The sequence below is a fragment of the Giraffa tippelskirchi genome, chromosome 8 (genome assembly GCF_054371585.1).
Source record: "Giraffa tippelskirchi isolate mGirTip1 chromosome 8, T2T-mGirTip1v1.2.pri, whole genome shotgun sequence".
Lineage (NCBI taxonomy): Eukaryota > Metazoa > Chordata > Mammalia > Artiodactyla > Giraffidae > Giraffa > Giraffa tippelskirchi.
Window position 1 is genome coordinate 17,264,028 of NC_137282.1, and position 26,866 is coordinate 17,290,893.

Consider the following 26,866-nt stretch of genomic DNA (forward strand, 5'->3'; position numbering starts at 1 on the left):
ATATAACCAATTGTCTCTTAATGTATATTTTTCATGTTGTTACTCTAGAGGTTTCATTCACCTACTGTAATTTGCTAACATCTTACTTAATGAAAGACCAAATGCTGCTCCACCAGACTGGGAACAAGGGAAGGATGTCTGCTCCCAGCACTTCTATTCCAATTGTACTGCAACTTTGAGCCATTGCAATATGACAACAAAAGGAAATAGCAGATTGGTCAAAAAGTTCATTCAGGTTTTTCTATAACATCTGATGGAATAAATCCCAAACAAAATTCTTTGGCCAACCCAATAAAAGGCCTGTAGAGTGCAAATGGAGTAAAGCAGATTTTAGTTCATGGACGATATGATCATGAACATAGAAAATTCTAAGAGATTTAGAAAAAAAATCCACTATGACTAATAAGCAAGTTAAGCAAAGGGTCAGAATACATGACCAATCGACAAAAATCAATTATTGACTTCTATATACGAGCAATAAATAGTCTAAAGGAAAACTTAAATATGTCATTTAAAATAGCATCAAAGATGCATCAAATACTTAAGGACAAATGTGTCCAAATGTTTTTAAGGCTTGTATACTGAAAACTAAAAAATATTGCTAACTGAAATGAAAGAAGATCTAAATAAACAGAGAGGTATAACATAGCTGGTGGATTAGAAGATTCAAGATTGTTAGCATATCTATTTTCCCATATCTATAGATACAACACAGTCCCAGTCAAATGCAGCAGAAATTTTTTTAGTAGAAGTTCACAAGAAAATGCTAAAATGTATATTATTCATGGTGGGTACTATGAAGTATCACCAAGCTCTCTTTCAGAAATAAAGGAATTCTGCTCTTTAGCCATTGGTAGTACCAACTGCAAACAGTCCTCAGATGCCAGTCCCATTTGGGATTGCCTCAGTGATAAAAAAGCTGCTTCAGAAAGGTCACAGCCCCTTCCCAGGGCTGCCTGTATCCAGCAACTAATAGACAGTTTAAGGACCTGGTTTTCTCATTCCAACTCGAGACAATTTGAAAGTCATTCCATCTCCTAAATTCCTTGCAACATCAGTGGAAACATTTCACTGTAACTGCACTGCAGACCACTTTTGTCTCTGAGAAATTCTGTTTCTTTCTCTTCCTTTCCATAAGTGTTGATCCCCAAAGCATTCCCTAATAAACCTCCTATAAGTTTATTTCTATCTTACAGTCTGCTTTCTGGGGAATCTCATCCTGACCTGTGATGGAGTCAAGGTCTAGAAGACACAGGAACCCAGGGTCCAATTCATTACAAGAAATGACTGCCTAAAATTAGAGTGGTTAAAAAATAAATCACTTTGCTCTGAAAACTGCATTTTCTTAGCATGGAAAGATCTCACAATGATTGCCAGATAGGTTGTAGAGAACTTCTGCTTCAGTAAGAGATATAAGTGTATAACTAAAAAGTCTCTTCCAATTTAAAAAACCTCCAGTTTATTATATCTCAACTAGTTTTCTGACCTGGGACAAATCATTTGTTCACTTGAGGCTGTGTCCTTTTTAGGAAAATAAGGGTGTTCAATGAACCCTTAAGTCCTTGGTAGCTCCTGTGATTTTACGATCCATTATGTATTTTTATAACAAGTTTTTTAAGAAAGGGAGGGTTATTATAATCCCAGTTTCACAGATAATGAAGAGGAGGCATGAAAGAGTTAGAGAATTTGATTCAATAAAAGATGCAAAAAGTCTCTTCCAATTTAAAAAGTCTCCAGGTTAGTATATCTCAACTAGTTTTTTTGACTTGGGACACATCATTTGTTCACAGCTTCTACAGCGTAAAGAGAATGCAGACCACTCTCTGCTAAATGGCTGATTTTCCCTGGGAAGCTCCAAGTTCCTCCAAAAAATGTGTGTGCTTATTATTATAATTGATTTCTAGTTTAATTACTTCCATAGAGTCACCAAACGTACTCATAACTTATTCTCTTTAAATTTCATGCCAACACCTTATCCTCAAGCCAACAGATATATGAAACCATCAACTTGTTTGCTGAGAAGTTTTCTGGTACTCAGCTAGAAAGTTCAGGAAGTCTTTTATTTCCTGATATTGAGAAGACCCAGATACTTACCAAGTGAGAAAGGAAGACACACACACACACTTTCTCATTACTTTTTTTCTGAGAGTGACTGCTTATGAGTATGGGGATTCTTTTTTGTTAATTTATTTATTTATTTTAATTGGAGGCTAATTACTTTACAATATTGTAGTGGTTTTTGCCATACATTGATATGAATCAGCCATAAGTGTACATGTGTTCCCCATCCTGAACCCCCCTCCCTCTTCCCTTCCCATCCCATCCCTCTGGGTCATCCCACTGCACCAGCCCTGAGCACCCAAGTGTCTCATGCATCGAACCTGGACTGGCAATCTGTTTCACATATGATAATATACATGTTTCAATGCTATTCTCTCAAATCATCCCACCCTCGCCTTCTCCCACAGTCTAAAAGTCTGTTCCTTATCTCTGTGTTTCTTTTGCTGTCTCACATATCGGGTAATCATTACCATCTTTCTAAATCCCATATATATGTGTTACTTTTTAATCCAAAGTCTTCAATGTTGCTGGTAACAGGATATACTAATGATAATACTAGCTTTAGATAATATTTTTGAAAAGTGCTTTTTGCTTATAAACAACTTTCATGTGCATTCCTATATTTACAAGTAGAGAAGTAATGCCCAAAAAGCAGCAGAAGTAATTATTATTATGACCCCTAAGGAAAGAATAGAGGAATTAAGCTATGCTACAGCATAAAATACTGAGATGAGGCAATGGAAATAATGACAGTCACATGGAATATTATCTAATATATTTCTCTGAAGGATTTTTAAAATTGAAATAAAAAGTCACATGTGACAATGCGGATCTGAAGTGGGTGTGTATAGAGGCAAACACCTACTGAACAATCTATTAAGTTTCCTAGAATAAAATCACACGCCCACCAACACGTCATGGATTATTTCAATGTTGATATGTCAGAGGATCAGCCCAGAAAAGGTTTTGTGAATTTTTCTTACGAGACCATTGAACACAATAAAAATCCTCTATTAAATTCCAGGGATATTTTGTTACATACACCAGCAAAGTAGCCAATACTGCAGCTCTCTTTAACCAGCCTTCGAAATCATCACATGGCTTCTTTATATTTGAGACTCATCAGCAAAGTTCCGTTGGGATCATTAGTAAACAGCTCTCATCAATTTCAATATTACTTAGGGATATATTTAGAAGACAAAATGCAAACAAATTACATTTCATCCTTTAAAGACACAGCTTGGATATGTCTAACTTCTTGGCAAAAATATTTTTGTTGTTTTGTATTTTCAGTTGGTTGAATAACAGAAAAGAAGACATTCCAATTGCCAAATGAATGAGAAAATTGTCCAACACCTCGTCTCCATTTTAATATTCTCTGAGCCTAAAAAATACACAGGTACAGCCTTAGATTTATTTTTCTAGAATGTGAGAACATAGAATGAAAATACAGAATGTCTAAACATAAATAAAAATGATAGCCCTAAGTGGCTGCTAGCTAATTCATGTTAATTCTGGCTACCACCCTTACACTTTGCGAGCCGTGGTTTAGAAACAAAAGCAAAGCTCCAAACAAAATAATCCATGTAGGATGTTAAACAGATGACTGAATTTTTGCTATTTTTGTTTAAGAAAAAGTATCCACTCCAGTATTCTTGCCTGGAGAATCCCATGGACAGAGGAACCTGGCAGGCTACAGTCCAGAGGGTCACACAGCATCAGACACAACTGAAGCGACTTAGCATACGTCTAAGGGAGTGAAGAGTGATCTTCGCTCAGGATGGTGGGTTGAGAGTAGGTTGCTGCCTCCTCTTCTGGCACAAATCCCGTTAGAAGCCAGAAAGCACAGAGAACAAGATACATGAATTCATCTCCACAGTTGGAATAAAGAAAGGAGAAACTATAAGGACTTCGGAAAGCAGGGAACTGGACCGAAGAAGGAGGGAGGACTGGGTAGACAAAGGAAATGGGCAGCAAGGGTGCACCCAAGACTGAAGAGGGCAGATCCTAGGAGCAGGAAAGGGTCCAGAACACACATCTTCCTAGGGCCAGGCAAAAGAAACAAGAGAATCCTCCTTCAGGTCAGGGAGAATCGGTGCAGAGCAGGGTGGTGTCCCAGGCAACTCTCAACACTCAGGAGAAGGGAGAGCCCTGGGCACAGAGCTCTATTTATGATCTCACTCAAAAACTGGTCCTGCTTCTCCCATCAAGCAGGCTGTAAAAACAGATGCAGCCTTTTCTGAGTTTAAGAGAGAATTTCAGTTATAAATGTGCACGACTCATCAAATATTTAAGGAAATCCAGCACCGTGAAAGTGCAATATGAAATTCAACAAAGAGAAGGAATTTGCAAGCAAAGAAACAAAATTAATAGGGTGAGTAAGCCAGGACTTTTGATCATTGTAGATAATATTCCAACAAAAGATTCAAGAGACTATTTCAAACTGAAATAAAATCAACAAGAGTTTGAGGAGATTGAAACTCTGCCTATAGAAATAAAGACTAACCAATGAATAAATACAGAATTTTCAACTTATAGAAATTCAGGAGGAGAGAAAAAAAGACTGACAGTATTTACTGCTTGCAACCGCTGTGTGAAATAATTACTAAAGAATTCAATGAGTAGGGGATGAAGAGAGAGGGGAAAGAAAGAGAGGAAAAGGAAAGATTAAAAATACAAGAAGAAAAAGTGGGATTCAAAAAGTAATGATGAATAACAACAACAACAAAAGAACATTAAGACTTATCTAAACACGTTGATAGAACAATAAAACCACAACTGTCAAACTAAAATTCCAAACTATATAAAAATGAGAAATGTGCAGAAGTACCATCTAATTAATGGAGAAAATTGCAACTTTGAATAATTAAATATACATTTATATGTTTGTACAGTAGAAATATAGACATAATTATTCAGAATTATCTTCCAAACCATTAGATTGAGGACAAAAGAAGAAAAAAAAGGTCAGTGTAACAAAAGGCTGAAAAGGAGGTAAAGAAAAAATATCTATAGCAAGTGAGGTAAATATAATAGAAAACAAAACAGAATTTTAGGAAAAAGTTAAAGGAATTGCTAGTTACAATACATATGCCAGGGTTAAACTCATCTATTAAAAAGATAGCAACTCAGAGATGGTTAAAAAGACAGTCTTCAGAATGAACTGATTGTAGAGACGTCCTTAAATGTCCTTAAAATGAAAGCATACAGGAAAATCTAAAATAACAATGGGGAAAAATACACATTAGGCAAATTATAAAAGAATATAAGATAAAGGAAAACTTGACATGAAACTATTAAATTTTTCCTTAAGAAAAGGAAGACTTCAGTAAGAAGACACAATAGCTATAAATCTATAAGTAGATAATAATATAGCTTTGAAATTTACCTAAAGAAAAACTATATAGATACAAAAGCTGACAAAACAAAGAGTCAAAACAAAAATAATTAGAATGCATAAAATACTATATGAAGTTCAAAGTCTATATACATTTTTTCAAACACACATCGCCAAAAGTTAACCATGTATTGTTAAGCCACAAAAGAAATTTCAATAAATTCTCAAAAGGGGAAATCATAACAATCACCAGAGATAAAGATAATGCAAAAAAAGTTAGAAATTAATAACACTAACAAAAAATGTTATCACAGCCTTCCCACCAAAAAAAATACAAAATAACTGGAAATTGCTAACCATATTCAAAATTACTCTTAGGTCAAGGGGAAAACAAAGCAAAAATTACACACTATACAGAAGTATTGAGAGTGTGAGAAGGAGAACATGAGGCTATACCCACAGATTTACATCAAAGCAGTATTCTAAAAAAGAAAGACTGAAAATTGTTGAACTAAGCTTCCAACTAGTTTTACAGACTCTCATAAAATTAGGGCAGAAATATTTGATGTTAAAAAGAAAATTAATAAGACTAGAAAATAAGAAAAGTTTCTCAATAAAACCAAAAGGTGACTTTTGGGAATGATGTTGTGAACGAAAAAGTGGAAATACAGGGGATGAGTTTAACATTTTATTAAAAAATACTACATTACTTATCTAGTTGATTACAGACACTTTAAAAGAAAAATTCTCAAAATTGGCTCAAGAAAAAATAGAATATATATGTAAATTTAGAAGAAGTTGACATGTCAACTGAAGAACTATTTTAAAAATTGTACAGGACCCAGATTTACATATAAACTTCATAAACTTTTAAGAAAAATAATTCCAATATATATACCAATTACTTCAAAATATACAGTAAGTGAAAGAAGCCATTCTGAAATGGCTACATGCTATGTGATTTCAATTAAATGACATTCTTGAAAAGGCAAAACTTTGGAGACAGTAAAAATCAGTGGTTGCCAGGGATTAAGTTATGGGGTAGAAATAAATAAAACATAGAAAGAAGATTTTAAGGACAATAAAAATACTCTGTGTGATACCATAATGATGGATACATGTCATTATACAGCTGTCTAAACCCAAAGAATATACAACACCAAGAAGGAACTCTAAGGTAGATTATGGATTTTGGGTGATTATGATGTGTCAATGTATTGGGTTGGCCAAAAAGTTGGTTTGGGTTTTGGCCAACCCAATAGTTTCATCTATGATAACAAATGTCGAACTCTGGTGGGGGGTATTGATAATGAGGGGGTCTATGCATATATGGGGGTGAGAATATATGGAATATCTCTGTTCCTTCCCCTCAATTTTGCTATGTATCTTAAACTGCTTTAAAAAAGTCTTAATCAAATTTAATTAATTTAAAAATACATATGTTTCCTAGCCGATTTCTCAAAGATCACATAACACTAATATCAAAACCAGAAAAAGATAGTATCCAGAAAGGCATTTATGGGTCATTTTCACTGACAAATGCATCAACAAAATTTGTAACTTAGCTTACTCAATACTGAAATATATTAAAATAATAATGCATTATAAAATATAAAGCTATATAATAATTTTATATAAATTGTATCTTGCTATTGTGAAGGACAGGGAAGCCTGGCAACACTACAGTCCATAGAGTCGCAAAGAGTCGGACATGACTGAGTGAGCAAACGACAACAATATCTCATTATGCCCTGGGAAACTGAACGATTTTATGTCGCCACTCAATGAGGTTCCACTAAGGATACACGATTTAATACAAAGAACTGTTAACCAGCCAGATACTGAAGAACTGAAAAGGCAAAAGGGAATACCAAACTGTGGGATAGGAAGCTGTTAGGAAGCAGCTCTCACCGTGAGGGCAGAGAGAACAAAGAGACAAGGTTAGGGTTATTATAATTTAGAAGCTGAGTGACTCTTCAGAGCTGGGGCCCAGATCTCACAGGATGGGTGCTTGCCAGCTAGTGCTGGTACCAAAGGAGTCTAATCAGACTAGTTCTAGGAATGTTGTCCAAACTGCAAAGCGGGACCCACTGTTGCTATTGAAACACACAATTATAGCAGGTATGGAAACCACTGCTAGGACGCCGCTGAAAGGTGCAAGGAGCAAACAGGAAGAAATGTGCTCCTTCTTCCCGTTTCAGCCTTCCAGTCTGCCTCCAACATCTCCTAATTAGCAGAGCCAGGTAGCTGGCTGGCACAAGGGAAACGTGATTTATGGAGTCCTGGGTCTGGCATCACAGACAGAGGATACAAGGGTGTGCCTGAAATTAAGGCAACAGCTTACTGACAGCCTGTGGACATCTGTAATACTATGAAGGTCACACTGTATTTCCCATAGACTGGGTTTCCTCTTTATGTCCAAATCAAAAAGGTTTTGTTTGTTTTACTGGTCTTTATCATTATACACTGCAACATTAAGGAGTAAGAATGATAGCCCAATTGAGATCATTTTGATAGTTATATTCTATATAAATATTTTTACAAAACTCAGAATTTGAACCATAGTTTCCTTCACCTATGCTGCATACCTTTATATGAATACACTTTTTCAATTTCACCCTTCATTGGTTCAGTTATTCAAATAATTCATGCATGGGTTTCTCAAAGTAAACACATTTTTAGTAAGGTCTTTTTGTGTGTTTAATTTTCATTCAAACTGTATTTACATTAACATACTCTCGAGGGGTTTTTTCTGAATTGTGATTTTTTTTTTAACTAGTTGGTGTGTTTTTCCTTTTCTTCCTGTTTAGCCAGTTCCTTGGAATGTGGAGGAGGAAGGTCCCTGGATAGAGAGGAAAGCAAAGAGTGACTAGAGATTTTGATTCACAGGGGTAAGTCTGCTTATCCAGTGAGCTTTCCTTCTGCACCTACAGGGACCTATTTCTAACACTTGGCTAGACAAGGCAACTCTCTGTCATTTAGTCACCCTCCATTTTGCAATAAATTCAATCTCCTCCCACTTTTATCCTCCCCATTACTGTTCCTCACTTTTTCTCCCTCTTTCTGTACCTACCGAGATGGTGGCCATAGACTACAATTATCACTGTGGCATTTTTTTTAAAAAGTGCTAAACCAAGATATTTGTAGGCTTTCTTCAACTCTCAGCTCCTCTGAAATATCTCTTTCCTCTGCTGCCATTTACAGAGAAGTTTATCTAAATAACTGTCTACATAAACTTTTCAATTTTCTCCTCATATACATTCTGTTTGTCTAAAACTTTGTAATGGTGTGAAATAGTATTTGAAAAGAAAACATATTTCACTGAAGAAAATATACAAATGGCCAATTAACCCATGACAAGATGCTCAACATCCTTAGTACCTGGAGAAATGCAAGTCAAAACCACAGTGAAATACCACTTCACATCTACTAGAACAGTCATAATCAAAAAGACAGATAATAGCGAGTGTCTATGAGGACGTGGAGAAATTGAAATCTTGCTGGTGGGAACAGAGACTGATGTAGCCACTTTGAAAAATAGTCTGGCAGTTTCTCAGATTAAATGTAGAATTACCAAATGTCCTAGCCATTCTAGTCCTAGGTATAGGCCCGATAGAAATAAAAGTATATGTTCACACATTGACGTACAAAACTTGTACGTCAATGTGTACAGCAGCCAAATAGACAAAAAATGGAAACAATCAAATGTCTACCAAGTGATGAATGGGAAAATAAATGTGGTAAAACCATATACTAAATATTATTCAGTAATAAAGAAGGATGAAATACTGATACGTATAACAACATGGATGAAATGTGAAACTATTATGCTAAATGAAAGGAACCGGACCCAAAGACCACATATTTCATGTGCTGTAAAGGCAAATCTAGAGAGATAGAAAATAAATTAGCAGTTTCATAGGGCTGGGGGGTATTGACGATGGGGGGAAGTAAGAACAGTTGCCAAAGAATATCAGATTTTTTGGGGGGTGCTAAAAATGTTCTAAAATATATTGCAGTGATGGTTACACAACTGTGAATAAACTAAAAACTATCAAATTGTATACTTTAAGCGGGCAAATTGCATGGTATATAAATTATATCTCGATAAAGCAGTTTTTTAATAAAGGAATGAAAACGAATGTATATATGGTCCAAAGATTATCTACTTTAACAAGTCTGATATTTCTGCCATGTCCTCTGCATGTCCCTTGTTTATCTATTTCCATTGAAACGTATCAGTTATTTATATAATCCATTTTGTTAATCAAAGGTGCTGCAAGTTCCTTCTTCCACTTTGCCGTACCCGTTTCATACATGATCTAAGGTCTCAATTTTCTTGAGTCTAATTTACCAATCTTCTCATTTTGAGATTATTCTATATGTGATTTCTTAAGAAATTCTCTCCTGCCCTGCAAAATATTCTTAGCTACTTATTCTCTAAAAATTTCAAAGTCTTGTTTTTCACATTTAACTTCTAGTTGAGCCTAGAATTGAATTTCATATATGGTACAAAATAGAGATTCAGTTATGCATTTTCTGTGTAAGCAATCAACAGCCCTGGGCAACATAATAAAATAGCTAATTGACCAGAAAACTTTGACAAAGATCTTGTACTTCCACACCTGTGCAAGGTCCTTCCGAAGTCCCTGCCCCTCCCCTTTGTAGGCCATGAGAATCACTGCTGTGGTCACAGCCTACATCCTACCAGCTCTAATCCATAAATACATATCTATTTACTTTCTGCTTACTAAAACAAAATCTCTGCTTCTCTTTGAATTACTTTGTTCCACATTTTCTGCCATTTTCTCTTTGGAAACAATTTTATCTTCTTTCTTTAAATTTCTCTTTAAAATATTCCAGTAAGTTTTTCTTCTCTGAAAACCCTATCTGATTCAATTCTTCTAGTCTTTTCATTGAACTATTATTATCCTTCAACTATTGATTATTTCTAATCTTGGTAAAATGCATTATCTTTTTATAATAATTATGTGAAATAAGGAGCATGATGTCTGACACATAAATTTCACTTGATATATACTAATTATCTAATTAAATTCAAGCTAGTTACATGCTGTTTACAACATTGACATTTGGCTATACAAAACAATATACTGTTTTACCTATAATTCATATTCTGGGATATATCCAAAAGCTACTATTTCTCTCCATCTTCCACCACTATGAATATGTCATACTCTATTCTCTTAGGATTTCCTCGTTTGCAGCCTGTTTTTTCTTTCCTATTCATTATTGCAATCTCTATTAGTAAATTGGCCTCTTTCCTATCCCTGATAACATCCCAGCTGGTTGGACTACAAGCACTTTGTAATCAGGGCCAAGACTCAAGATTAGATAAGGAAGTATTATTTCTGCCCAATAAATTTACATTTCAGGTTGCCAATGAATGAGGAATTTGCTGCCAAGTTTTTCTAGAGTATGTTTTGAATCTTTAACCAAAGTGATACATAATAAAATTACCATTTGAAAACATTACACAGTAATAATTCTAAAGGTACTAAAATCAAAGCTAATAAAACAAAAATGAGTAGGACCAATTAAGGTCCTTAATAAAAAAATCATAATAAAAACTCTGAGAGAGACAGAGTTCAGAAGTGTGAACTTTTAGCTGAAATAAAAGTGACCTCAAAACATGATTTTCAAACACTTAGTAAAACTACAGGGCATATAAATCTAGGTCATTTCCCTGTGTATATATACAAAGAAAAATAAAGTTTAGAGTGAAGAGTAGCATGTAAACATGTGGAGTAGAAAACCGAATATATTTTTAAAGAAAACAGCTAAAAGAAAATCTATAATTTTTCACCTAAAGATTAGCTTTCCTACCTTCACTTATGATCTCTACTCTCATGAGCCACCAGCCTTTTTGAAGGCTTTTAATTTTTGGTAGGCAGAGGAAGTTCTAGTGTTTTCCAGCTGACTCTAACTTAATAGTTCTCACTCCACAGCAGCAAATATTTGGTCACCCAATCCCTTGACTCTATATGTACTTGTTTACAGTTGTCTACAGCTGATAATTTAAATCGCTTGCTATTGAATGCCACTGACAAAGAGAGTCTCATTTACCACTAGAAATAGGACCATTAATTTCCTTTTAAATTGAACTAGATCAATGAACTTTCCAGATAACCTAGAAGCAATTGAGAACAGAAATTCTGCTATTTGTAAGACAGCATCAAATAGCTTTACATATGTATAAATGGAGACCCAGAAAGAGAGGAGAAAGAATGAGGCTGAAGAAATACTTGAAGAGATAATGGCAAAAACTCTTTCCAAAATTGACAAAATAAGTCAACCTATAGAACCAGGGAACTTGGTGCAGGAACTTTATGCAGGATAAATACAAAGAAAGACACATCTAGACACATCATAGTCAAACTGCTAAAAGAAATCGATAAAGGACAAATCTTAAGAGCAAATGAGAGAAACAAAAATACACATCACAAACAGAACAATTATATTCATGGTTGACTTCTCACCAGAAAGAATAAAGGTTAGATGTCACAATGGAATGACATCTAGAATGTACTTGAAGGAAAAAACTCTCAAACTAGAATTTGGTGTCCAGAGAAAACATCGTTCAGAAATATAAGCAAAATAAAATATCTTCAAAAAGATAAAAGTTTCTATATTATAAGAAAGGTTAGAATAAGTTTCTCAAGCTAAAGGGAAATAAAAACTCAGGTAAAACATCAGACCTTCAGAAATAAAGAATAAATTTTTTTATAAATAAAAAGCTTATTTTTAAAAGGATCTTTATGCTATACAAAGTATTCCAAAATTCTTAGGGATTTTTTTTAGGATACTTTAAGCTTTAATAACTTCAAAAACTTAAATGTCACCAACATTAAAAAAATTCATTTGTAAGTTCATTGATTTACATTTAAAGGCTTATTTTTTGAGTTTTGATTTTTAATTTTTTGTGGGTGACAGTTTCTAGATAATTGGAATTAAGAGATATCTAGTTTGGCCATATCAGCTACTTGATTACTCTCCATTAGGCTTTTTCTTTAGGGACATATAAAGAAAAAACATCTTCTTTAGGTAACTCATATGTATCATGTAGATATCAAAACAATTTTCTTTGGATGACCTTGGGTCTAGGATTACAAATGGCCACTTGACCATTCTGGTCACTGAACAGCAGTTGATCAAATTTTTATGAAATCCAAATCTGACTAAAATAATGAATAGTATAAGATGTTGTTTACGTGGAAGTGGAGTAAAAATATATTAATATCAAAAATGTTTAAATAACTTTTAAAATGTTTTTAAAATAATTTTTCAGTACTTATTAGTGCTTGAAGCTTCACTAAAACATACATACTTATTTTTTTAAAAAAAACAATAATAGCAATATACTGTGGGGTTTATAGTATATGAAGAAGTAAACCATAAAAAAGATCACAAAGGCAAGAGGGAACTAAGAAGAATACTGTTGTAAGATTCTCACACAGGCTGTGAAGTAATATATTATTTAAAGATAGATTGTGATCATTTAAACTTGCATAGTATAAGCCATTTAGAGCTACTACTATAAAAAAATGACACAGAGATATAGATTAAAAATTCAAATACCATGGAATATTTAAAAATACATGATTTAATGAAAAGGAATCAGAAATAGAAAATGGAAGAACAAAGAACAAATGGAATTTTTAAAAATTAAATACCAAGATGGTAGTCTTAAACCTAGCCAAATCAATACATGTGTATGCATTCTTTCATAAACTCTTTGTTTCTCTCTCATCCGTTTGCCTTTTGTCAGTTTATTTCACAGGCCCAGCCACTGGAACTGAGGGTAGAAGAATGTTTTCCAGTCCTACGGTGGCTACAAATGAAACACTCCATCCCAACCACTTGTCTAGCTAACCCACACCTGTAGTTCAAGTTTCAGCACACGTGTAATTTCTTCCAGTAAGCATTCCCAGACCCCCATAACTGTGGTCAGCTCCCCTTGTCTGGGCTCCCCTAACATCCTCACAAACCATGCAATAGGTCACCTTTCATGATGCATGGAAGCAAGCCCTTCCCAGATTCTTCTCACTTGTTAAGTCCTGCTAAGAACTCGGTGGTCCTTAGCAGAGACTAGTGTCTCAGCCCTAGCCCAGGGCTGGCACAGGGGAGAGCCTCCATAAATGTTATTAAACGAGGTGAGACTGAAGAAAGGCAACAGAAAAGAGGAAGAAGTGAAGAAAGAAAGGAAAGAGGAAATAATAGAAGGAAGAGGTGTCACCATTTACTGAGGGCTCCATTCAGATAGAAAGCCCTAGGACATTTCCATCCCGAATGCAGAAAGAGTAAAAATTAAATCTGTAAAAACTAAAAGGAGAAGAGAATATAGTCAAAACCTAGCAAAAGAAAATATGTCACACTTGGGTATTGTGCAGCCATGAGATTCAATCTCAAAGAAAAATAAATTTTAAAATATCTCACAAAAATGTGGCTTGGAAACATTTATGGTTTTTCAAGAAAACGATTTGCGACCATTTTTCAGTGCTGTGTTTACTATAAACTTGTATGAAAGTGTGAACGTGTTAGTCACTCAGTTGTGCCCAACTCTTTTGTGACCCCATGGACTGTAGCCCGCCAGACTCCTCTGTCCGTGGAATTCTCCAGCAAGAATACTGGAGTAGGTTACCATTCCCTTCTCCAGGGGATCTTTCCAACCCAGGGATTGAACCCAGGTCTCCTACATCGCAGGCAGATTTTTTATCATCTGAGCCAGTATATCATTTATTAATAAAATAAAAAATATCTTCAGTTATGAACACATGTATTTCAGTTGAAGGTAAACATTTATGTGGTTTAAATGATGGACAATCAAGTTAGCATGTACCTGACAACATTGTGAATCAGATACAATAGATATGTGGTCAGTTGCTTCAGTCCTGTTCAACTCGGGGACTCTGCGGGCTGCAGCCTTCCAGGCTCCTCTGTCCATGGGATTCTCCAGCAAGAATACTGGAGTGGGCTGCCATGCTCTTCTTCAGAGGATCTTCTTGAGCCAGAGATTGAACCCTGGTCTCCTGCATTGCAGGCAGGTTTTTTTTTTTTTACCATCTGAGCCACCAAGGAAGCCCCACAATAGATACAAATGTCAGCTAAGTCTCAGTAAAAGAAATATCTGGCCAATATAAAAGAAAGTATTAGGGAGAAATGGGTGGAAAAGGAGAAAAAGATCTTCAGAATTTGGAAAGGAAGGTTGGTGTGATGGAAACAACAAAGATAGAGGATACCAGCACTAGTTCTATTTTTTGCCCCAAACTAACCTTTCACTTCAGACTTTTATTTGTAAATTGAGGGGGTTGGAATAAACTATAATTTCATATACTTCAAAAGAAGAGAGAGACTCAAAAACCCAATTATTTTCCCATCTGTTCTCCAGATTTTTTTCCCTAGTCATTTCTTTGCCTCTCCTATCACCTTCGTTTTAAAACAATTAAAAGTGCATCACAGGCACTAGATTACAACTTCAGGTGCAAAATGAATAAGCAACTCTTTAAAAAAAAGAGAGTGCATAATTGCTGGCTGCCTGCAGTATAACAAAAAGAGGAGAGAGAACTGGGCTAGAATTTTCTTCCATACTTCCCTTAACCTGGAATTGGCCCTCCAGTCTCCATGAAGCCCCAGCCTCTGCACTTCATAAGTAATCCTAGATCTATTCTATTTCTCCTAAGATGGGTACTGAAGTGAGCCCAGAAAATGTGCCTTTCTCGAATCCCTCCTGAGGCAGACACCAGGCCTCCAAATTGGCACAGAGTAGAGACTCTGGTGTTCTTTGGAGGGCACTGAGTAACTCATTTTCACTCTCCCCACCCTCTCCTTCCACCATCCCCTCTTGATTCTCACCTAAAATCTCTCCACTAAATACTTACTCTTTACTGTTCAGAAATCAGGCTTCCTCTAGCCTAGTGTTTCCTAAACATGCTCTATCACGTGCATCACCTGGTATGCTCTGTAACACACAGATTCCCCCAGGACCCTGCCTTCAAAATTATGATTTAAATGGCCTGGGAAGGGGCCCAGTCTGTTCCATTGAATGCAAAATGTCCCAAAGGAGGGATAGCAGTTTAAGCTTTTGTTTTATTCATTTTACAGTTAAGTCCCCTACATATGAACAAGTTCCCTTCTGAGAGTGAGTTCTTAAGTCCAATTTGTAAGCTCAACAAAGTTAGCCTAGGTATCCAACTAACACAATCGGTATATAGTACTGTGCTGTAATAGATTTATAATACTTTCCATACAAATAACGCATAAAAAATAAACACAAAATATAAGAAAACCTTATGAATCTTACAGTATAGAACCTTGAGGGCTTCCTAGGAGGCACTAGTGATAAAGAACCCGCCCTGCCAAAGCAAAAGACATAAGGGACCTGGGTCCGATCCCTGGGTCGGGAAGATCCCCTGGAGTGGAACATGGAAACCCACTCCAGTATTCTTGGCTGGAGAATCCCATGGACAAAGGAGCCTGATGGGCTACAGTCCATGGGATTGCACAGTTGGACACAACTGAAGTGAGTTAGCACACACATACTCAGAGTACCTTGAAAAGTACAGTAGTATGGTACCACAGCTGGCATACAGGGGCTGGCATTGAGTGAACAGGCCAGAAGAGTTACTGACTGGAGGGAGAGGAGGTGAAAGCTGGTAGAGCTAAACGATCATCAGCAGGAGGAGACAGATGGCAAACTACAATTTCATTCACATCTGACATTGATGGAACATGTGTTCGCATCTTTCAAAGTTCAAAACTTGAAGTTCATATGCAGGGGACTTAACGGTTATTTGTTTATACCTGGCCTCTTTCAGAGATGCATTTGAGGTGCCCAGCTACAAGGTGAACTAAGAGACTTCATTGATTCACGAGGTGATGAGTTGCATCCCGGGCTGTGTCCCTGCTTCCCCAGGTAACCATAGAATCCTTGTGCCCCTCAAGGTTCACCAGCTCAGCAGGAGCAGGAAGAGCCCTAGGCTAGGAGTGGATCACACGCTCAGGCTTTTATCATCAGCTGTATGAATTTGGCAACATATTGAAACTCTGGGCTATCACATTTCTTCAACTATCAAAAAACTATGGTGTTGAATTTGACGATCCTGAAATGTGGCTGGATACCTTACATGTAAAACAAGCCCATTCGTCCTGAAGTTTTACAAGACTTCCAGGGAAAATTACTAAATAACTGCCCTTCAGCCTTGTTATTTAACCTTCTCTGAGCAAATGCAAAAATGAAACATTCTCTTTTGCGCTTTATTATGAATTGAATTGTATCACTGGAGAAAACTCTTGAGAGTCCCTTGGACTGCAAAGGGATCAAACCAGTCAATCCTAAAGGAAGTCAACCCTGAATATTCATTGGAAGGACTGATGCTGAAGCTGAAGGTCCAATACCTTAGCCACCTGATGTGAAGAACTGACTCATTGGAAAAGACCCTGATGCTAGGAAAGATTAAAGGCAGGAGGAGAAGCGGGCAGCAGAGGGTGAGATGGTTAGATGGCATCATAGACTTAATGGACGTCAATTTGAGAAAACTCTGAGAGATAGTGAAGGACAGAGGAGGCTGTTGTGCTGCAGTCCATGGAGTTGCAAAGAGCTGGACACAACTTAGAGATTGAACAACAACAACTGCCCCCGCCCCCAAAAAGAGATACACTGAAGTCCTAATCCCCACTATCTCAGAATGTGACCTTATTTGGAAATGACTCCTTGAAGATGTAATCAAGTTTAGGTGGGAGGTTATATCAGATTAGGGTGGGCCCCAGTCCTATGACTGATGTCCTTATAGAAAGCGGGAAATCTGGACGCAGAGACACAGGGATGATGGCCATGGCCGTGTGAGTACAGAGACAGACAATGAGGGATGCATCGACATGCCAAGGCATGCCGAGGATGGCTGGCACCACCAGAAGCTAGAAAGAGGTAAAGAAGGATTCTCCCCTAGAGAAGATGACCCTGTCAACTTCGACTTCAGATTTCTAGCCTCCAGACTTCCAGCCTTCAGAACTGTGAAAGAACACATTTCTGTTGTCTGAAGTCAGGCAGTTTGTGGTACCCCATTACAGCTACCCTGAGAAACTGCGCTACCATTCACCTTATAAAACATCACCATAGAACTATGATGATTAGGACTATATTTAACTTAGACTTAATGCTCCTCCACTAAGCCACCTCTATAAAAAGAATTTTAAAAGGGAAAAAGTGGAGTTTAAAAAGTCTAACCAGAGAACAACATCCTCCCCACCCCTGTCTCCCTCCATCACAACTTCCACTCCCTGTGACATTAAATAAAATGTTCACATGCCTCCCCAGCAGTTTACAAACAGTAGGGGAAAAAGGGAACTAAGTATGTAGAAATGGAAACATTTGGCAGGCTAATCAACTGCAGAAATAGCTTTATCAGACTAGAATGAGATTGGGTCTTGCCTATGTGCCTGCCAGATAAACATATCTAATGTTTTAGGACACAAAATGAAATACTCAGCAGTTTAGCTATAATGTTACACATTATACTTCAGAAGTCAGTATGTGGATCCATTCTGGATGTCATCCAAATTGGGTTTATTATGGAAGATCCCCCAGTTGACTTTTTTGAACACTCACAAACCTAAAACCCAGGAACAAAGATTGCCTCCAAGCAATCAGACATCTATAGAGCCAGTCTCATTTTGGTCATTGTGGAAACACTAAAATATTAGAAATAGACCCCCTACATGGGGAAAGCTTTATCTTCCAAACTGGAATTTCTATTCATCATTTCTTTTCTCTCTACAAGTGTTGGCTGCTAGTCATTGAATTTTCCAAAGACAGACAGAAGTGATCTATTCCCTCTGTTTTTTGCACTACTGGACAATTCACTTGCTGGGGAATAAATGTTCCCATACATCCAATCTTTCAGATGAGGCTTGGGGAGCCTGCTTTGTCAGACTTTCCTCCAGGAAGCAAACAGAAATAAAGGCAGGTAGGAGGGCAGGGGATAATGAGGAACTTGCTGGAAAGTGGTCAGGGCATGTGGTGACTCTGTTAGTTTTGTATGTGATTCCTAAGGAATACCCCAGCCCTGTGTTTATCTCAGTGAAGTGATGAGGGCAATGATTTCAATCTGCAAGGAGTTTCTTTTAATCAGCCCTTTTGAAGATTTTGAAGAATAATACAATTTCACGTTAATTTTAAAACCACACTAAATCAATACATTTACTGTCATCCCCTTTCGTATTCAGCCATGAATGACTTAATTTGAATATGCAATCATCCAACTTTTGAGGGGATGGTATAAAGTATAGAGCAGAGAAAGGTCAAAAGTCCACAGTCGCCAGTTCACAGAGAAATTGTACTGGTGAATTCACCGAGAACCACCAAAACGTGAGAGCCACTGACTTGACAAGAATTGACTCTAATTTCTGCCCCCAGACTCAGCAAAATTGTCCTGCAGCTGAAATTCAGCCTCCACAAAAATCACCACATCAGTAGAAGTCATAATTAGGCAATTACAGTTTCTAATGACATGATTGTTCATATTTATCCTGATGGTATAATTGGTCCTAATCATATTATGGGTTCAAATAGAATGAAGATTGCTACTTAAAAAAAATTTTTTTAAGTGCTCATCATGCCAAAATTATTCTAAGGGCATCACAGTGTTATTACCTACAGGATAAAACATGCCTGTAGTCACCTCCATATTTCTTAGTACATAAAGTAGGATGAAAAAAACACTCTACACGAACAGAAAACATTCTTCCTGGGTTCCCTCCTCTGTTTAACAGGGACAGACACACACACACACATGCATGTGCGTGCATGCACACACACACAGTCCAAAGGCACTTCAGCAGTCCCCATTAACAGCTTTTGCCATTTGACTTTTCCTGCCGACCTGCCCCTTCGGTATAGAAATGTGCTATTTCTCAAGAGAACTGGGATCTTGAAATACAAAAGAAGCAGACGCTAGGCATATTTTTTTGCTGTTGTTTAGTCACTAAGTCATGTCTGACTCTTCTGCGACCCCAAGGACTATAGTCTGCCAGATTCCTCCTTTATTCAGGTCTGAATTTATTCCTATAGTATCCAATAGCCCCAATAGTCTTAATCTCACTAGATAGACTGGTTCTTCCTGGACCATCTGATGAGATCTTTTTCTTTCCCGTAAGTTCAATTTTTTCCCATATCCTAACCATGAACTGAATTCTCCATATTATCCTTTGGGCTCCGGAAATGTAAAAATCGTACATGTAAGAAACACAGATCCACCAGGCAAATTAACATGAAACTCTTCCTTCTAAGACATTTGAATCTCACCTCTAGCATCTCCCTATTCTGACTATTCTGTCCATTTTTACCCCTCAGCTCTGAACACATGACAAATTTAATCACCGTATCATGTCCAAAACAAACTCTTTGAAAGAGTTGTCTGTCCTCCGTTATGTCTTTCAAGAACCACACATTCACACATAAAAGAAATCTTCATGTAACTTATAGTTCAGTCACGTATCCCATTATTTTTAATACAACAAATAGAGAAATAAATTCAGATAGTAGATGAGACAAGTACTCTGAAATCAGACTGCTCTCAATTCAGATCCCAACTCTGAGAGGTACAGTCAGAGTGACCTCAGGTGTTTTATTTAAATAGTCTGCTTCTTAGTTTCTTAATCTGTAAGATAAGAATGATTTATATATCTTTCCCTGAGATCACACATGTAGAGCAATTAGTATGGTACCTGATAGATAGCAAGGCTGAACAAATGCTAGCAGTTATCTTCCCTGGTGGCTCAGACCATAATCTGTCTGCAATGTGGGAGACCTGGGTTCAATCCCTGGGTCGAGAAGATCTGGAGAAGGGAATGGCAACCCACTCCAGTATTCTTGCCTGGAAAATCCCATGAACAGAGGAGCCTGGCAGGATACAGTCCATGGGGTTGCGAAGGGTCGGGCATGACTGAGAGCCTAGCACATCATCATTATCACTTAAGTACCAGTGTGTGTGCTCATCATTATTCTGGTGGCTAAGACTCAATGCTCCCAATATAGAGGGCCCAGGTTCAATCCCTGGTCAGGGAACTAGATCCCACCTGCTTCAACTAAGACCCAGCACAGCCAAATAAATAATAATTAAAAAAAAATAAACGGAAAGAATTGGAAAGAGAGAAAGCTGAATCTAAGGGCCTTAGCAGGAGACAGAGCTACAGTACCTTCCATGTCTGCTCCATGTGTATAAAAGACTTCACCCTGAAGACACAATACACTGCTTTGTGCCCCACCAGAGACCAGTATGCCAGTTATCCCCCTTCTGTGGAAGAGGAAACTTTCAAGTGAATCGACATCATAGCTCACCTAACCTTTCCTTGGTCAATAATCAAGGTGAAGAGTCAAGATTCTGATCTCCTGTCTTGTTTCCATTTGAAAGCAGTGCCCCATTGGATATCAAGGACTTCTATTGTGCTGAAGTGCGGGGAACTAATTGGAATCATTCTGGCTTTCGTGACTCATAAACTTAATGCTCTTTTAGCATCATTTGGGCTGAGCGGATTTCCTAACCACGGTTTAATAGCAAAAGGCATTTAAAATAACAATCTCAAAAGTCTTGCCAACCTCTCCAATTAGAGTAAAATAAATTGGCTCTTAGAATTAGAGGCTGTGCCTTCTCAGGCTCTGGAACATCTCGGTGGTTTCTAATATCTTAACTCTGAAGGAAAATGACAATTACTAATACTCCATTTTCATCTTGCTCCCAGTTATCAAAAGATTCCCACAGGACCTGAAGTCACCTGCCTGGTCATGTATGTTAACTTGGATCAGGAAGTTATCCAGGAAGACCTGTGGTTTGGCTTGGCTCTCATTCATTTTGCTAATTAGTTATTTTAGCTTTTGTTGGGTTTCTGGGAAAGGCTTTGAGGTTTAGTTTGTCATCTCTGGAGTAGCCAAGAAGATTCTCATGTTATCACTGTCAGCTAATATTTATTGAATTCTAGGCTCTGTTATAACAAATGACAGACAAGGTTCTCCCATATTTTTATATTCTAAAAAAGAATAGATAATCAGATTACTTTAGAGTGTCTTTGTAATCGTTTTGCTCTTATCATTTACAAAGTGGGAACAGTCACTAATCCTAAATCAGTTCAATAGCAAAGATCTGATTGGTGGGCCAGCAGGTTTGAGGCTCGATCCAAAGAGAACCTGTGATTATACCTTTACTGTTTTCTCCAAGTTTACTTCAACCTTTATTTCTGGTTCAAAGGTACATGAATGGAGTTCTTTCCTGAGACTTTACAGACAAAATAATTAGCTAAGAAGAACCAAAACAAATAGCAGTGATCCACCAATTTGACACACACACAATATAATATACGTGTGTGCGCATGTGTGTGTGTATGTGTTAGTGGCTCAGTCGTATCTGACTTTTTGCGAGCCCATGGACTGTACTCGCCAGGCTCCTCTGTCCATGGAAATAATATACACATATTCATCATTAATCCTTCTTTAGTAGGATCACTAATGTCCTTCCAACAATATTCCTTAGAAGCCACTTGCTGCTTTAGACTCTCCAGGAGTAAGCACCTCTGTGCATGGAGGAAACAGGAATTAAAACTCATTTGAAAATTCAAGATACTGGGAAGCTAAATCCTCTCTCAGCTCAGTGCATGCACTTTTGGCTCCCACTGTGACTTTATGGTTTTTTGACTTCCCTCTTCTGCCACTGGATTTTCCCTACATGACAGTACATTGGCTTTCTGATCCCTATTTCTGTTGTTTTTCCTTGTTCTTATGTAGTTCTGATTGTCTCAGTTTGTGTAGCTGACCACAGCCTGTTTTTTCTTTAATTGGAGGCTAATTACTTTACAATATTGTAGTGGTTTTTGCCACACACTGACATGAATCAGCCGTGGGTGTATGTGTGCCCCCCATCCTGAACCCCCCCCCAACTTTCTTCACTTGGTTGAACCTCCCAAGCTTCCACGATTTGGACATAAACTTCTCCCCATCCCCAGCAATTCCCATTGCATGGATGCTCTAACAGAAGGCTGGAGACAGAACCACAGCTGTGCTCCTCAGCATCAGTATTTTTCTTTTATATCAACATATGGAAGATTGGACAGGAATCCTGTTCCTTTTCAATCTTGAGTTACTCACAGATATATTCCCTCTGTTTTGTAATTTCTGGGACATTGTGCACATACAATGTGTGTGTATAAAGTTTTGGCTTTACCTACTCAAAAAAATTGATAATTTTGCATTTCTGCTTCCTTTTTCCACTCTCTTCCTTTTCTTTCGCTTTACAGGTATCATTCTCAGAATCTCCCTGTCTATTAAAGAAAACAATCCAAGGAAGGGCCTTTTCTCTGAACTGAAGTTTGTCTGTAATTCTAGAGACTGTAGTTTTAATCTCTCCACCACACTCCTGCCAAGTCACAAAAGAAAAATTAAAGTCAGCTCCGGAGGTGTGCAAGAAATGTCACTTCATAAGGTTAATATTTTTTACAACCTCTGTCATTTCAAAGTAAGCAACTCACAGATACCCCTACTCTGCACACATGCCTTTCTCAGTTTTGGAAGAGCTGAAGTGCTCCACTCAGATATTTCATTAATATATGCATGGGGTCACAGTGGTAAGGGTCAAGAAACAAGATCATCATGATTCTAAGCCAGTCCCTCAATACCTGGATATATTATTTGCATAGTGGTCAAGAGCAATGAGCAGGCAGCGTAACATAACACCTGTGTTATATGTGGATTCATTCATACATTTCCTTTTGTCATGTCTTGGCTGCTAATCCAGGACCAACCAGGAGAAGGCAGTACAGGCTAAACAACAGAAGCTTTCAATTTTCTTTAAAGTGAAAGAGAAATAAGCTGATGGATATTCTTTATAATATAAACCTCCATCCATGCTGGAGAACAAAGGAAACTTCTCCAACACTGCCATCACCTCCTGCACATATCTTAACCCTCCCTCACCTCTGTCGCTCTATTTTCTCCTTCTACCATCTCCTCCACTCTTCCTTATAAGTTAAAATACACACAATATATTAAGTGGAAAAACATCTGAATTGCAGTTTCCTAAGCCTGCCTTAAACTCTCAAATTTCCTCCTCCAGCATTATTACTTAAGGCAAGGTTTCCTTTTTAGATGGCATTTTTGAAGGGCCCATGATGCTTTTCTAAGACGAGGCATACTTATCATGAGTCCTCAAGGATACTTGCCTCATTGCTCAAATACAGAAACATGCATCGAAAACAGAGGTTTGGTGTTTTTTTTTTCCTCTGAATATGGAATGCTCTTCCTAAGAACACTAAAAGTGGCTGAAGGCTGCTCACTAAAAGCCAGAAGGAGGATTCTAAAGGGCCCTCAACCTCTGGCACGCTGGGAATCCAATCACTCTACCAGCCACAGGGGCGATGGAGGGGGAATCCCCCCTGTGTTCTGCAGGGCCCTGGGGAGAAAGGACAAGTAACCGTCTGGACATTGAGGCAAGTCCGTTTCTTCTACTCAGCCAAGTAGCACAGGCTTCATTAATCATTCAGCCACACTTTCAAGCACTCTTGTTTGGGTGATTGGGTTTTCTGGGGTGGTTATTACCAGAATGCTCCACGCAAAAGTATGAAGTTGCCAAATCAGGCCTCTCTGCCTTCCATCTGCAATGCCCTCCTTAATGTCTCCTTTATCCTTTTCCCCAAGGGCACAGGGTCTCCACAGGAACCCACACCAGCCAGGGCTCTCCTTGGAACCCTCCCGCTGAGACGCTCCTTGTGTTTTCCCGGCCTCTGTCCTGACCCTTCACCTCCCTCTTCAGCAGAAACTTATTTCTACCTAAATCCTCGATGGGAACAGTACCAGCGTCCTGAATCTTTGGACACCAGAGTTCATCATACTACTTAAAACGACACTAGATTTAGAAGGGATCTTGAATGTTTTAATTGCTAACTAGCACCTTGACCTCAGTTTCTGTATGATCTCCAAACCCAGCGACCAGGCTGAACTGAACAGGAGACCTGAGAATGCCCTTCCTTCTTGTCCTTACTTTCCTCTAAAAAAGCACTCAGTCATGAACAGCTCTATATATTTGCTCCATATTTATAACTATGGACATTATTGAATATATTTAATAATTTATATAAATAAATTTGGGGCTTCCCTTGTAGCTCAGGGAAGACAATGGTAACCCACTCCAGTACTCTTGCCTGGAAAATCCTATGGACAGAGGAGCCTGGTAGGCTGCAGTCCATGGGGTCGCGAAGAGTCACACAACTGAGCGACTTCACTTTCACTTTTCACTTTCATGCACTGGAGAAGGAAATGGCAACCCACTCCAGTGTTCTTGCCTGGAGAATCCCAGGGATGGGGGAGCCTGGTGGGCTGCCATCTATGGGGTCGCACAGAGTCGGACACGACTGACACAACTTAGCAGAAGCAGCAGCTTGTAGCTCAATTGGTAAAGAATCTGCCTGCAATGCAGGAGACCTAGGTTTGATTCTTGGGTTGGGAAGATTCCCTGGAGAAGGAAATGGCAACCCACTCCAGTATTCTTGCCTGGAGAACCCCATGGACAGAGGAGCCTGGCAGGCTACAGTCCATGGGGTCGCAAGAGTCGGACACAATTTACTGACTAAACCACCACCACCATAAATAAATTTATATATTTATATATAAACATAAAATAAATTTATATATTTTTTAAATAATATATTTAATATAAATATTTAAATATTTTACAGTCAAATCTCTATATAAGTAGAAACATTGTATTCATAATTCCATAAAGAGTATTTTCACTCCATATTATGTTTTTAAAATATAGAGTTTTAAATTACATAATTTTACAACTACAAATATACCTCTAGTTCATTCATCTTAATTGTGGCATTAAATTAATTCAGATGACTGAACCATAAATTATTCTTTTTCCATTTGGTGAGCATTTATGTTGAGTATTACAGGAACATTCTATAAGCTTCTTTTGCACCTGTAAAAGAGAGTCTCTGGCAGATATATAGAAATGGACTTGCGAAGTCAAAGAGTGTGTTCATCTACTATTTGACTAGATCACCAAATTGGTACCTAGAGTGGTTATATTAATTCACACTAACACCAGCAGTTTGAGCTACCCCTGCTCTTTCCCCTTTCCATGTATTATATTAATCTTTGCCAAGGAGTATAAAACAGCACCTCACAGTGTTTCTGACCACGCTGCTTAGCAAAAAGTGATTTTGACTGTCTCAGTACAACTGTGTGACCTACATAAACGCAGCTTATAGTTTACAACATCTTACATATACGTGTAATAATGTACTTTAGGTGAAAACAGAATAAACTATTTGAAATTCGGTGTACTCTAAAAATTCAGGGTGCATGTTTGTACACATTTGTGTCCTCGAGAGTTTCACAACAATGTGAATGTACTTAGCGCCACTGAACTGTACAGTTAAATATGGTTACAATTGTATGATTAATATTATGTGACTTTTACCACAACAAAGAAGCATTTAAAAAAAGGAAGTGACGGTATTTTGGAGATTGGTAAAAGGCTCCATTGCTGTATGGGGGTGTCAGATACACTAAGTAAACTACAATTGAGGTTATGGTAACAATAAAATCAGTATTAATGTAAAAAAAAGGTAAAAAAAAAAAAAACTGTCCATCTGGAAGGAATAAATTAATGTTTTCTCAACTCACAGTATGATTTCACCCAAGCAGACAACCTATATAAAAGTGACACCTGAGAAGTCTTCTAGAACTACCTTTCATGGTCTACAGATGATTCATTATAACAGATCAAGTCAGCTCCACTGGTTCCCAGGTTTCAGGCATTAAGTCTAAATTCTGAGATGAGACTTGGTTTCCTACTTACTTAGAAAAAACTGTGGCCAGTGTAAGGGGCAGATGCTTATTTTACCTCATTTCAGTACCTTAAAAATAGTTCCTATATTCTAGGCATAATAAATGTGCCGCACACCATGGCAAATGATTTGGCTGAATTATTTCCCTTAATCCTTATAATGACTATAAAAATTGTACTATGATTTTCCCCATTTGAGAAATAAAGAAGCTCAGAGTCGGAAAAATTAGGGAAAATCAGAGAGCTTATGAATGACAGAGGAATCTGGGTTAAATTCTTCCTGATTCAGAAATCCCAGATCTTCACAACATTACCAAGTGGCCTCATCTGAGATTCAGATGCCTATACTATTGTTCTAAATTCTTTTTAATGTTAGAAATGAAAGTTTTTTTCTCTATTTCTGTTCTGGTTCTAAGCTCAAAGGCAAAGCAATTCTGCATGCGTTAGAAGACAACTCTCATATCCCCCAAAAGTATCTCCTTCTCTAGTTAGACACTCTTACATCCTTCAGCTGTTTCTGCCCTTATGTTCCCGCACTTTTATATCCCGGTTACCATCCTCCAGGTGAGCTTCCGAGATGGTCCCCTCACCTGAAAGTAGGATGCTTGGAACA

General features: G+C 37.6%; 1 protein-coding gene and 1 long non-coding RNA gene across 5 annotated transcripts in view; one reads left to right on the forward strand and one right to left on the reverse strand.

The window, feature by feature from the left end:
- Positions 1–26,866, reverse strand: part of LOC145518681 (uncharacterized) — a 188,955-nt gene that overhangs the window by 43,741 nt on the left and 118,348 nt on the right. The window lies entirely within an intron of this gene.
- On the forward strand, positions 11,967–17,723 carry LOC145518607 (uncharacterized). Its single transcript, XR_014063028.1, has 3 exons — positions 11,967–12,103; positions 13,188–13,336; positions 16,234–17,723. It is a non-coding gene; the product is annotated as an uncharacterized LOC145518607 (long non-coding RNA).